The sequence below is a fragment of the Stenella coeruleoalba genome (assembly GCF_951394435.1).
Source record: "Stenella coeruleoalba genome assembly, chromosome: 9".
Classification (NCBI taxonomy): Eukaryota; Metazoa; Chordata; class Mammalia; order Artiodactyla; family Delphinidae; genus Stenella; species Stenella coeruleoalba.
In genome coordinates this window covers 22,963,873-22,977,979 of record NC_137155.1, presented here as the reverse complement: position 1 = coordinate 22,977,979, position 14,107 = coordinate 22,963,873, and the positions used below count along the sequence as shown (strand labels likewise).

Below are 14,107 nucleotides of genomic sequence, written 5' to 3'. Positions count from 1 at the left end.
ATACTCTATCCTCTAACTCCACTTTATTGCATTTATTATGCTACTTGATTTTATCATATATTTCTTTGGTATTTTTAAAATCTTTAATATATATTATATGAAGATGTAAAGCCCTTGGGGCCAGGGAATTTTCACTCTCTTGTTCACTGCCATATTCCACATTGCTTAAAAGAGTACCCAACATGTAGAAGGCATACCAGAAATATTTGCTGACTAGCTGAATAAACTATTTTTATATATTTATTTATGGCATTAACCTGCAACTAAAATGTTTAAGATTTAACATGGAACCCTTAATTCCATGAAAGAATTTCTGTGGGGAATGGAAAGTCTTTAGTCCCAGAAATAGCTTTCAGGTTATTTGTTTTGATATAAGAAACAATGGGAATTAATGCAACAAAAAAAAAACAAAACAAAAAACCCTATCATATTAATTTTCTATTGCTTCATAACAAACTTAGTGGCTTAAAGCAACACCCATTTATTATCTCACAGTTCTGTATGTAGTTCGAGCACAGAGTGGCTGAATTCTCTTCTCACAGTTTCACACAGTTTCTGCTGGGCTACTTTCTCATTTGAGGCTTGAGGTCATCTTCTACACTCGTATGTTTGCTGGAGAAAGTGAGTTCCTTGTGGTTGTAGGACTGAGATTCCTGCTTCCTTGCTTACTGTTGACTAGGTGTTGTCCACAGCTACTAGAGGCTGCCTTCAGGTCCTAGCTATATGTGATCCTCTCAAAACATGGCAGATGACTACGTGAAAGCCAGCAGTAGAGTCTCTCATACTGCATAATTTTAAGACATACGTTCTTATTCTAATGAAACTTTTGATCCTAAAATTCCAGTCATTATAGATATATTTTGTTATTTGATAGTCAACATTTAAATGTAACTTCAATCCATTTCCTCTTTTTAGAACAGCATTCTCAGATATGTTTGTGGGAAATAATGGAGAAGAACAGAGAGAACTGAGACTTCTACTATCTCTTGGCCAATCCATAGATCTATCCAGCCAAATATAACAGAAGAAACTAGAATGGTGCTGCTGACTTTGAGGTTTAGGCATGAGAAAATTAAGAAGATTATCTGAGCTTATGAAAAATATCTAGGTGATAATATCTAATTCCCTCCCTTAATTAGATGAATGATTATTGTTTATTAGATAGAATTTTATAAATTTTTTATTTGTTACAATGTATTATAAAAGGTAGATGAGATGGAGGACTAAAAGATTAGTCTTAGTCTTTTAGTCCTCCATCTCATCTAGGAAAGTAATGGATGATATCAAAGAACAGTGGGAAAAAATGCAATTGAATTTGGATAAATGAGGATTACACAAAAGAAAGCTGGGAAGAAATACTAACTTCTAGGATTTGTGTCTTTCTCCTGAACATTTCAACACAGGTTGAAGCCATGTGTATACCACATGCAGGCTGAAACTACACTCAAACTAGAGCAAGAAAAGAATGGGATAAAAACTTTGCATAAGGACTACTGCATAGGTAGGTATATTACTGGAACTGCCATATCTATTATTTTTATAATTAACTTGTGCTCAAAGAGTTTTGGTGGGATATCTTTCCTAAGGACCTATAGCTCATAAGTGACAGTTTAAAAAATTCAAACCAGGTCTATCTGGCTTTACAATCAATTTCTTCTCTAACAAATCTTGCTCTTCCCTCCTCCTTCTAATCCATGTATTTATTCATCTATTGATTTATTTATATATCACATTTCTAAGTGAATATAAAGTATTAATTTGTTATATTCAATTTTTAATTATTTTTATTTATCAACTAACATTTCCAAACCTTTTCAGACCTGTGACCCATTTTCATAGTTATATCTATAGCCTGTCATGTTAAAAAATTTTATTCATTTTTAATGATATGAAGAGTCAGATTTCTAATTATATTAGGAAATTATTAAGGATTGTGTATTCTTTAATATAGCCATAATAGAAAACTAAATTTGATTTTTCCTACTAAAAAAGGAAATTTTACCTCCAAATAATTAATAAGAAGCTTAATTTGTTAATGCATAAAGTTTTAATGTATTGTATTTCAGTACCAAATATATAGTGAAAGATGACCTGAAATTTAACAATTTTTTGTCATCAAATATGGACAAAAACAACGTTTCCTTAATTGATATTTGACTTTTTGTATTTCATACTTTTTAACTATATCATACTATTTTTTATATTTATATTAATTATTTAATTTCTTAATTATGAGATAAGAAAGGAGGTTAGAGGCTGCTTTATGAAAACACTTCTACATCAATAACACTATTTGGACGTGTCTTGCTTTTGTACCTAACAAGTAAAAGATTAAATATATGTGACACATATATTTTCTTTGGTTACTGATCTTGAATTTCCAGACACAACTCTTTCTTCTTTATCGAAATGTGAACTGCCTGAATGCACTTTTCAAACCTGATAAAGATGGTGTTGGTGCAAATTTGCAGATATACAAACTTCCTTACTTCTACTTTCACCTCTGGTTTTCAATACCCTTAGGTCTCTCAATATCTTTAATCAATGATTTATAAAATAGTTTTAAAAATAAGAATAATGGTAGTTTAAAACTGAATAGAGTTTAAAGCTCTTCCTTTCAGCTGGCATTGTTCAGTTTTGATAAACTGAATGGGTATTCATTTGACAGTGTTTGAGACCTCAAACTTTTTTTTTCCTCTTTTAAGCAGTTATATTTCAATTTGATTTTAAAATTGAAATAGAAATGGACACATTTACCATCTTTATCATTGTTAATCCATGAATATTTTAAATCAGTGGTTGGAAAAACTGCTTTACAGTAATAGATAGGTAGCTAGTTTTACAATCATAGGATATGCATAACTAATTTGCTTTGAGACCTCAGAGAGAGATAAGGAAATGCAGAGATAGCACATTATGTTAAGCTTTGGAAAATGAGTAGGATTTGAACAAGTGGAAAAGGCGGAAAAAATGGCTTCTAGGTAGGGCACACAATGTTAAGAAAAATTCTGAGGTCCTTAAAGATGTGGGCTGTGTACAGAAAATAGACGGGCAATCAATTTGCCTGACGTTCTGCCAACTCAAGAAGTAGGAGATAATTTTTAAATGGGGAAAAAAAGGAAAAGAAAGTCTGTATGTTTGCTGATCACAGAAGCAGTTCAATGCTTGGCCAAAGTATCCATTCAGGGACTGTGGAGATATCAAAGATTTATGAAAGAAGTTGGTAGAATTTAATCTCTGTATTATCTTGGCTCATACATTCCCTTTGCTTTCCTTTTTTTTTTTCTTTGCTATTTTTAACTCCCATTATTCTCCTTGAAAATTATAAGTATCTCAGGACAGTAATAAAGAACATTAGAATGATATTCAAGATGCCTGTACTACCTTTTGGCCTGATATTGCTGTTATTATTATCCTAAATTTTGCGATCCATTACTCTCCATGATATTCTATTTCCTTAATCACATATTGGCATTCAAGTACCAAATTTCTGTTTTTTACCTTAGAACTCTAAGCATATAAATTGAATATTCTTTGCCACACCATTTCCTGAGTATCACCTACATACATGTAAAGAGTATTTTTATTTTAGCAAATAGTTTGTAACAACTTACTACTAGAGGGAGATAAGGGATAGCCAGGTCAAGTTTATGTACCTTATTACTGAGTTCAGGTCATATCACTGGTCCTGTCCATGATTCAGCTGGAGACTCAACAAGTAGCCAGAAATCAGTCATAACTATAAGGGTATAAGAAACAGTTTTGCCATAAAGCCTAAAGACCTAATAATAATATTATATAAGAGGATGTTTTTATATTTTTGTATGAGGTAAAGTTCAAGTAACTGTTTAAAAATTACATAACATATCACAATAGTCTCTTTTATTAGATGATAATGAAAGCCTGTATGTTTGCTGATCATACTTGTTTATTATCGAATTTCGGCACTCCAGTAATACATTCCTGAAAGACGTGAGCTAAATTCAGTTTTAACTTTTGCCTGTTCATTTGTAGATAAGATACCTTTAAGGGTATATGACACCAATAACAGCTTTCTGTTCTTTATTTCATGTATCTCTGATGAGGTTTTTATTTTGCTTTTTTTCTAGAAGTTATTTGCTTTTTTTTATTTTTGCCTTTTCAAGTACAAATAGATAGATTGACTAACTTATACACAGTACTCAAAGGACACTGTTGTCTACAATTGCTGATCGTGGTTAAAATGGCATAATGAAGCAGTGATCATTCTGCCGGAATGGAGGCCACATCAAATTATATTTGAAAGTGCACAGATATAAAGGGGAAACTTTATGGAATGACTGTAGATTTACTACATGGCTGTTAGTCCAAAGAGACAAAATATAAAGGCCAAAGCATAGAAGACTAACTAGGTCATCTTTTGAGCAAAGGTCAAAGGTCTGAAAACTAAATGGATCCCCTGTAGCCATGGAACTGTGGAACCATTTTTTTGCGATCCTATCAGTTTTCTTAATGTATCCTTCCCATGATGGCTCATTCTGCTGTGCATTGGATGTGAATCACTAGTATGTTTTTTAACCCTGGATCCCTGCAACTTTTCCTTGGGTGACTTTTTGTCACCCAACATGACTCTGAAACCTGAGAATATTTTTTCTTTAATGTTCCCCTAAATAATATTTCAACAGCTAGCACAGAGAGTGGCAATACACTCAGTGGGGACCTACCATGCATTTTTCAGTGACTGAAGACACTAGAAGTTATTGAATATAAACTTTATGTGATACGCCTGATGTAACTGCCACAAACCTTCCAGCAGGCAGCTGCTAAGAAATTGTTGAACACGCAATAATGTAATTTCTTTCCTTTTACTTCCAGTTTAAATAGTCTGATTTGTGTGTGGGGTGGAGGTGGGGGGGCAGTTAGGAGGTCTGAGGCCTTCATTGAGAACAGGTTATTATTTCTGATGGAAAAAGAGCACAGCAGAAAGCAAAGAGAATTTGTGTGTGTGTGTGTGGTACGCGGGCCTCTCACTGCTGTGGCCTCTCGCACTGCGGAGCACAGGCTCCGGACGCGCAGGCCCAGCGGCCATCGCCCACGGGCCCAGCCTCTCCGTAGCATGTGGGATCTTCCGGACCGGGGCACGAACCCGTGTATCCTGCATCGCCAGGCGGACTCTCAACCACTGTGCCACCAGGGAAGCCCAGCAAAGAGAATTTTGCTAAATCACTGCATCTAATCACTAGCATAGATTTCCATTCAGAATATGGGAGAAATTAGTCTGCATCACTGGCACCTGAACTCTGCTGCTCAGCTCAGACAGCCTGTGAAACTCAGACCTGTTGGCTCCTTTCCAACCTGTGTTCGACATTGCTCATTTCCAGTCTGTTTGCTCATTTCCAGTCTGTGTTCATGACATTGCTCATTTCCAGTCTGTTTCCTCATTTCTAGTCTGTGTTCATGACATTGCTCATTTCCAGTCTGTGTTCATGACGTTCTCTCATCCAGCTCTGAATACTTCTCTGATTTTAACTTTAAGCTTCATCACTGGATGTAGTGTTCATAGGTGGTTTGCCTGGAATATTGATCTCAGCTTTATCTTATGCTTTGCTTAGGCTCATGCCATTGGCAAATAGGGTTTCCCAGATTTCTGAGTGGGATATTTTCAATGAGGTCTTGGACCTTGGAAAAATCATTCTTCTTTCTCGACACTCAGATGGTGCTTCAAATGATCAGCTTGTGTACAGTTTGGGGGTTAAAAATGAAGTCTAGATAGGTCTCCTGAATTCATTTATCACCTATTAAAATGCATTTCAAAAGAGATGTTTGAGTATTTAAAGTCGTTTTAAGAATCTGTTTATATACTGTGTATATGTCTATAAAGTTACTTGATAGCAAAATAAATCCAGTTTCCTCTGAGTTGTGAATTGGCATGTATGCAAAACAAACAAAATTTAATGACTCTTTTTCCCTAGTGACATGGTTCCTCATCACAGTTTCAATGAGACCTACTTTAAAAAAGAAAAAAAAAAGATACTGTCTTGTCATTTTTTTCTTTTGGAAATATCCTGTTTCTAAATCTAATAGGTTCTTAAGAAATAACGTAGTTTTTTAGGCAAAAACATTATGTAACCACCACTGAATTTTGTCTAATGAGATTAGATAAAATTCGGCACTCAACCATTCAACACATTTGAAAATCAAATGACAACCAGGTTGAGATTCACTTACATCTTCTGTGGAAGACTTTTGAAAAGCTGGGGGAAAAAACCTGGAATATATATTTTTAACTGCTATGTTTCTTTTATTGTCAAAGGAAACAAAAGTGCTTTTCACTAATGGGATCCCTTGAAAATTAAACAGTTCTGAATCAGGAGATCTGGGAGTGCTTATAAGGGGAGTACAGTTCTCCCACTTCGAGATGTGTGAGCATAGGCTACTTACCCTCTCTAAATGTTAATTTTATCAACTGTAAAATGCAACAGAAAGATAATAACTTACAGGACCTGAGGAACTTGGTTTTTGTAGCAGCCAGTATAATCCTGAATGCCTTTTGATGGTGCATATATTCTATTTGATCACACGGAACAAAAGTTACATCAAAAGAAGCATAGTGAATGACATTGTCAGTATTTTGTTTTTCCCACTAAATGATATATAATATAAAATTTAATGACACAATGAGAACATTAAGCCATGGAAATAGTCATATTCTAAAAGAAAATTACTAAAAGTTTATCTGAATATTAAAGGAACCTAAGAAAGCAGATTGGAATGTTTCCCCGTAAGGTTTTTTTTTCCTTCTACATCAAGATCACAGTTCAACAAGTTGTGAGAATGTTTTTTTTTTTTTTTTAGCTTCATCTGGTACATCCATACACTGTGCTTGCTTCCATTTTTTTCCTTCCTTTTCCACCATACTTTTCTCTTAGAGCTTCCTTCCTTGTCCCTGAGACACTATTCCAAGCTTCCAGCTCAAGGACTCTACGCTGTAATGTCTCTAAAACAACCTCGTGGAAGACGTATATTATAAGAAAAACAAGGGAAGCAACTAAGAAGCCCTACCCTGATCTAGAGGGAACATCTGGTCCCTAACATTAGTGGTATGTTAAAAAAGAAATGCAGACCTGTAGAATTTTAAATGTAAGTTAACAACAATGACCACAACATAGAAACTGGTGAATTTAGCAGTTAAGATTCCAAGGCCTGTTGACCAAGATTTATATGACACCACTCCATCAAGGAAACTTAGAAACAATTAGAGACTGACAGTCTTTCATATAAAGACTTGACTGCACACAACTTCTTAAAGCAGAAAATCCTTGCGGTTTTTGATAGACAGAGGTAGCACAGTTAGGCCTGTGAGTCTTTCTCTAAACTTCTCTCTTCCTGTAAAGTTAAACATCAATTTCATACTCATCTGGTTCTCATACACAATATCTGAAAGTCACTTCTATTATGGTTTTCTTTGTCTTTTGACTTTCTCTTGAACTTTTCAAAAGTGGAAATAAGGGTATAACGACCTTGTATGACCATCCCCCAGCTTCAATGTTTATCACCATTTTGCCATTTGGACAGCAAATAATTTTGGATCTTCAGTCCTAAAGGCCTTGATGAAAACAAAGGGAAACATGGAAGACTCATACAAAATAAATGGTTATGTAAATACTGGGAGTTGGACCCCAAGTCAGAGATTAGATTAAAGTCACAAAGACCAAGGTCCGGGGTCACCAGGAAAAAACAGTTATGAACTGTATGTTGGTTTTGTACGCATGCCAATCCACAAGCCAGAAGCCACTGTAGATCTATTTCACAATAGTATGCTATAGTGTTAAGAAATCTGTAGGATCAGAGAGATGATATAAATCACTGAACCTAAAAATGTCAACTCTACTCTTCTTGATGATACCTCAAATGAGAATTCTATTCCATTGCCTTAATGTCACCTAGGGGTTTGTCACATTGTAATACAAATTGCCTTGGAGGTTTGGTTCAGTTTTTTTTGCCAGCGTTAGTGAGTTTACCCTTGTTTAGCACAGAGCCTGTCACACTGAAAGCTTTCCATGAAAATTTACTGCACAAATTAGTTCAATGAGCCATGTAAGAATACGTGTTCCTGGGGACCAGAATAGGCAATTGAGAGATTAGTGTGCTACCAAGGTGACAAGAGCCATTAAAGGGAAGGCTTGCCATACTCTGAGGACAAAAGTCACCCACTTTACATCTTTGAGCCATGTCAGCACTGGCTCTATGAGTGAACTAGCTGAGTTCACCCGATGACATTAGCAAACCTTCCCACGCTCCAATGAGCATTATAGAAGCCCTAAGAACAAAAGGTGTATGTGACCAGTGCCGCTCCATCTTCCTTTTCTCCTACCTAAACCCAGCCTCCCTTCCCCATCTTTGAAAATCTTTCCACACCATACAACTAAATCAGATTTCTAGATCCCCTTCCTCCTTTCCCATGATCAGGATTTCATTCCCAACTTCACAGGAAGAAACTGGAGAAAATCAGTAACTTGCACAGCAATCTAATCTGTAAGGAGCTTGCAAATATCCTGAGGAGAGTATCAACACTCATGTCACTTGTCTTGAATCACTGATCAAAACTTAGATATCCTCTAGAAACTATAAGAAGCATTTAGATATGGTACATAAAAATTAGAAAAGATATTATATCCCTACATTATGTGAGGTATCTCAGTGTAGGCCTTTGAATGATTTCATGGAGTCAATGAACATTACTGCCATCATCTAACTTTCCATTCATCATTCTATGAATTCAAAAACTTTCTTTTGCAGTTCTTTGAATAACTACCTTACAAACAGCATGACACATACGCTTTTCTATCATGGTTTCCCTCAGGAAGGACAGTTAGGTTATCTGTTCTGGTGGCTTAAAATTTTTTTTTAATGTATTTATACAACTGCAATGTAAGAGAATGATCAAGACGTATTATCAAAGCAACTTCGTTTTTCTTTCACCAAGAACCTAGGTCCTAGATAAACCTTCACATTATTTAGTTTATCAGTAGGCTTGATGTTTTTCCGTATTTATTATGAGATGTAAGAGTTTCCTTTTCAAGAAAAATTTTCACATTTAGTCAGGTAATAGAAACTTCTGGTAATTTTGCATCATGGCCTAAAAAATATGTTTTTAAAAGACACAAATGAAATATGTTCAGGGAATATTACTAATGTCTTCATTTGTTTGTTGCTGCTCCCAGCCATGTTATAAAACACAAATAAAGAAGAAGTTGCTTATGGCAATAATAAAGCCAAAAGGAATTCTATATAAACACCAGCTGGTTTTCCTTGGGGAAGAATTACATTTAGCTGAACATTTCGCTTCCCATGAGGCTGGACAAAATACTGTCAAGAAGCAGAGAAACTTTATGAGCCCCTCTATTCAAAGAGATTGTTTCTTCTGATGAACTCCTGGAGAATTTACTGTCAGTGACACTCATTTCAAAATTAATGAATGCTGTTTTGTGTTATTAATTATCATTATCCACTAAATTAGAAGCCTCTGGAAGGACGTGATTGTGGCTTCATAGTCGTCACTGTGTCTAGAACATAGTGGATGCTCAATGATATTTTTGAATATATGGATTCATCAATACTTTAAGGGAATAATCAATTATCAATCAATACTTTGATTGAATCCTGATCATCTGTTCTATCAGAATCCTGCACAGTGAGTCTCCCTCATGTATAAAGATTTCCTATTGCACAATCAAGCAATTTTAAAGTTTAGTTTTAAGATCAAGCTAAACGATCCCTCCTCTTGGATCTCAGAATTCTCTCCAATGTCAAGCCATTCTTAGTGACTTCTTATGTTTGCACTTTGCAGAGTAAGGCTGAATTTTAAGAAAAACTCTTCAGATGACTTGTGACCATAAAATCCAGACTGGCGGACACATATACGTAAAGCAATTTATTCATGGTGAATGCATATTAATAGTGCAAACTCAAGTCACATATGGCAGAGGAGGAAACTTAAATGCCTTCCTCAAGGTTCCACAGCTATGAGTGAACAACTCCATCACTAACTCCTGGTCTCTATACTACACTGAGTTTAGGTCTCAAGGTATAACTTATGACTGATGTTCCTTCAATGTGCAGTTTATAACCACTCTTTTACCACTCCTGCCCCTGCTGCTACACCCCACCTTAAAGCTACTTAGCAGTCACAGAACTAACTCATTAACCATCTCACTTAAGCCTCATGACGTCTCCTTTGAAAAGAACACTATAGTGCAGGTAATCTATGAGATGAGGAAACTATCCTATATATTAGCCAGACATTGCTCATTACCATTGCTATTAGAAGAGCCACTCATCAGGTGTCAAAATCTACTCTGATAATAACATCCTTATGCTAGTAGTCAGTTCTTATTGTATTTACCCTTACAACTACAGTTCTGGAACAGGAAATGAATTTTTAATGGATCACCCATGAGTCTATGTTTTCCAAACACTGTCACTTGGGTGATTTCCCAATACTCAGCTGCCCCAACCCACCTTCTTTTAAAACCAAGGACCACTCTTCCTCAGCTCTGAGCAAGAGCTATGAATCCGAGGCCCTTGAAGGTTAGATTGTGGGTTACATGGATTCTAAATTTGGCCTTGGACTTATCACTATATAAATTTGAAATTGAGATGTGTGAAGGGCCTGAAATCAGAATCAAGGGTGTTTTTTGTTTTTTTGTCTTGTTTTGTTTTGTTTTACTATGCTCTATAGATATTTGCTATGATAATATCTAGGAATAGTGGTCAAAATGAACCATAGTAACAGATATTTAGAACATCAGAAAATACTACAATCAGAAGAAAAAAATGAATCCAATAGATGCAAAGCCTAAATGAATGAGAACTAAGTTGTCATGATAAATTTAGTTAAGTATGACTATTTTATTTCTATCATTTCTTTCAAATCCTAATTAATAACACTGGATTTCTTAATTTTTTGATGCTTTACAATAATTGATCATCATTAAGTGCTACTCTTAAGCAATAAGAAATAGGCTTTTCATTGGAAGAAAATATACAAAACCTTTAGAGTGGTCACCTTTAGTTAGTGGAACAAATAATAGATATATATGTTTTTCATTTTTAAGTATTTCCCTAATTACATTTAAGGAACATGCTCATCTTTAACACAAAAAAAACCCCAAAATATTAGTTTTAAAAAATAAAAAGTATGAAAAAACAGTATGAAGGCTATGGTTTAAATATTTTTCCAAGGAAATGTCACTTTATGCTACCTGCCAGAACTATACTTATATTCTTAGTTTATGTAAGAGTCTAAGAAATAAAAATATAAATGTTTATTTACTTATAGTAGAATAAGAAATAGAACCAACAGTGCCTCATAAACAATATTCTATGGTTTTTTATAACTACTTTATGAGTGTTAATTCAGTGTAAAATTAGTATTCATTCCGTTTGGGGAAGTTGATCATGCAAGTGAAGATTCCTTAAGGACTTTTACAAGAAATAGCATGTCAAATCACTTCATAGCCTGTGTACCCTTTTTTCTATCTTGTACCTTCTTCTCCAAAATCATCTACCTCCTCCAAGATATATACAGCTTTGGGGGAAAAAATCAGTTTTAAGTCCAAGAACTTTGATTGAAAGAGCTGGGAGAATGATCTAAGAACAATTGTCTTTCACCTGGGAGATCCTGTAAATAAAAAGGGAATACATTTCCTCCCTAGAGTTATCAAGCTGTAAATAAACAGAATGAGCTCAGATCCTAAATTATCTGACATCCAGACATCTCTTACATACCTGCTCCCAGAACATTTCTTTCTGTAATGTTAAAACTATTTCGAAAATCTTGGGTACAGTTAAGTGGTGACATTAAGGTTCCTGAGAGCAAAGTTTGAACAAGATGATTTGAAAAAATATCATCTCAAGGCTCTTTTACAGGAACATGCAGAGATGTTAGTGTCTTCACCAGGCACCCCTTACCACAATCATTTTCTAATCTTTACTGTATATAAAATTACAGTGTATTGGTTATCCATTTTTTGCCAAATATGCAAGAGTATTAGAAAACAATCACTTGAGGGTAAGCAGAAAACAATAGTGCCTAAAATGGGGAAAATGCGCTATGAAGTGAAATCCCTTTCCTTTCAGATTTTTAAAACAAATGACATTTCATAGATTGCATTCAAATACATTCTAAAACTTTTCTTATTTCTCCTATAATCCCTTGGAACAAAATCTGTAATAAATTTCAGAGAAAAATGAAGTACAAACAGTATTAGTGAGTGATCCCGGCCTCTACCATAGCTTTGTGTGTCCCAGCTATACTAGGGCGATCACAAGCTCTGTGCCACAAAAGGAAATGTCTATTTCTTGTCTTTGATCTTCGATCAAGTGGTCTAATAACTCTTCTCACAGTTAGATTCTGGATTTTATTTCAACCTTTCTCTATCAGTAAACTCTCTGACAGCATGGCTGCGGAAGAATCCGACAGCCTCCCCTGCTTCTAGTGCATTGTGGTAGCAGTTCTCTGGTTTTCTCCTTTCCCCTTTCACTCTGTCTTACTTCTTTGGCTTCCCCTGCTCACTTTGTTCCATGTCACAGTATCTGATTACATGATCCAGACACTTATGCAATGTGCTGGCACGCCTCCTAACGCCCTGGCACGTTGGCCAACATGCTTGTGGCAGAGATTATCATGGGAACCTCTGACTAGGTCTATTTAAAATATGATGAAACATATTCAATATCTAGGCCAAGGGGCAAAAGGTGCTTGGGAAATAGGGGGAAATGGAGATAAATGGAGAACATTACTGCAATAAGCGAAGTGAAAAAGAAATCGTACATTTATTCTAGAAACACTTATTTAGTACATTCTACATTCCAGGCATGGAAGATGCAATATATATATTCCAGGCCCTTAAGAAGTTCAAAGTCTGGTAAGGAAGACAGGAATAGTATATACTGTGGCTCCCTGGTTCTTGAATAATTGACTCCATAATTTTGTCTTCATAAATCCTTTTAGGGATTAGATTTTTTAACCACAAAAATCGCTTTGAATGAACTAAAGTCCCCAAACTTGTTTTCTCCTAATTGGGCCTTGGGCAGCTGCTACGGATATCCCCTGATACATTATTGTACTTAATATAAGAATATTGATTATCTATTTGCACCAGACACGAAGGTGCTTACATAGGCCACTTCATTTAGAAAACTTGATATTATCCACTGAATGCCATTCAAAGCCTAAATGAGTGTTTCTTGTGGCCTCTTGTGGTGGGGGTCAGTGTTAGACACACACATGAGACAGCAAGCCTCAAGACTGATACTTACCAGTCTGATCTCCCTTTCTCTTTGACATGTCCCATCGAGGAACTTATAGCTTCATGGGCATCCAAATGTTTTTTTTTTTAATTTTTATTTATTTATTTTTGGCTGTATTGGGTCTTCGTTGCTGCATGTGGGCTTTCTCTAAGTTGCCGCGAGTGGGGGCTACTCTTCGTTGCGGTGCGCGGGCTTCTCATTGCAGTGGCTTCTCTCGTTGCGAAGCACGGGCTCTAGGCGCGCAGGCTTCAGCTGTTGTGGCACAAGGGCTTAGTAGTTGTGGCTCGCAGACTCTAGAGCACAGGATCAGTTCCTGTGGCGCAGGGGCTTAATTGCTCCGTGGCATGTGGGATCTTCCCGGACCAGGGCTTGACGGATTCCGTCGACCCTTGGCAGGCGGATTCTTAACCACTGCACCACTAGGGAAGCCCTCCAAATGGTTTATACTCTCTATTTTAACGCCGCATTATGTCATCAGCACTGAGTGTATCTAGAGTATTCTTATTCTTGGGCTTCTTTTTCTTTTTTATGATAAAAATTTTTTAAATGGGGATTGGTGCCTTCATCAGCATTACTGTGGAAATTGGGAAATATCTAAGTATCTAGACTTGACCATTAACCAACATCTCTAGAATTGTTCTGATCCACCCAATCACACTATTCTGTCCATATTCTAACCTCGTTTGACTTGGTTCCTCAACTCCAAATTCTTTTCTTAAGAGCACTAGCCTTAATCTTTAGAGTCAGACATACGCAAATACCTTGTCCTTGTAAATCACCTTGGCTGATTTTTTGATATTTGCCCTCTGGCACC

At 35.9% G+C, this 14,107-nt stretch overlaps 1 protein-coding gene across 1 annotated transcript in view; it reads right to left on the bottom strand.

Annotated features, from left to right (window-relative positions):
- Positions 1–11,605, bottom strand: part of LOC307191680 (platelet glycoprotein 4) — a 104,564-nt gene extending 92,959 nt beyond the window's left edge. The window contains exons 1-2 of the mRNA XM_079931857.1: positions 11,509–11,605; positions 3,657–3,739 (exon numbers count right to left, since the gene is read on the bottom strand). The gene's annotated coding sequence lies outside the window, so the exon portion shown is untranslated. The remainder of the gene's footprint in view (positions 1–3,656; positions 3,740–11,508) is intronic.
- Positions 11,606–14,107: the final 2,502 nt, after the last annotated feature.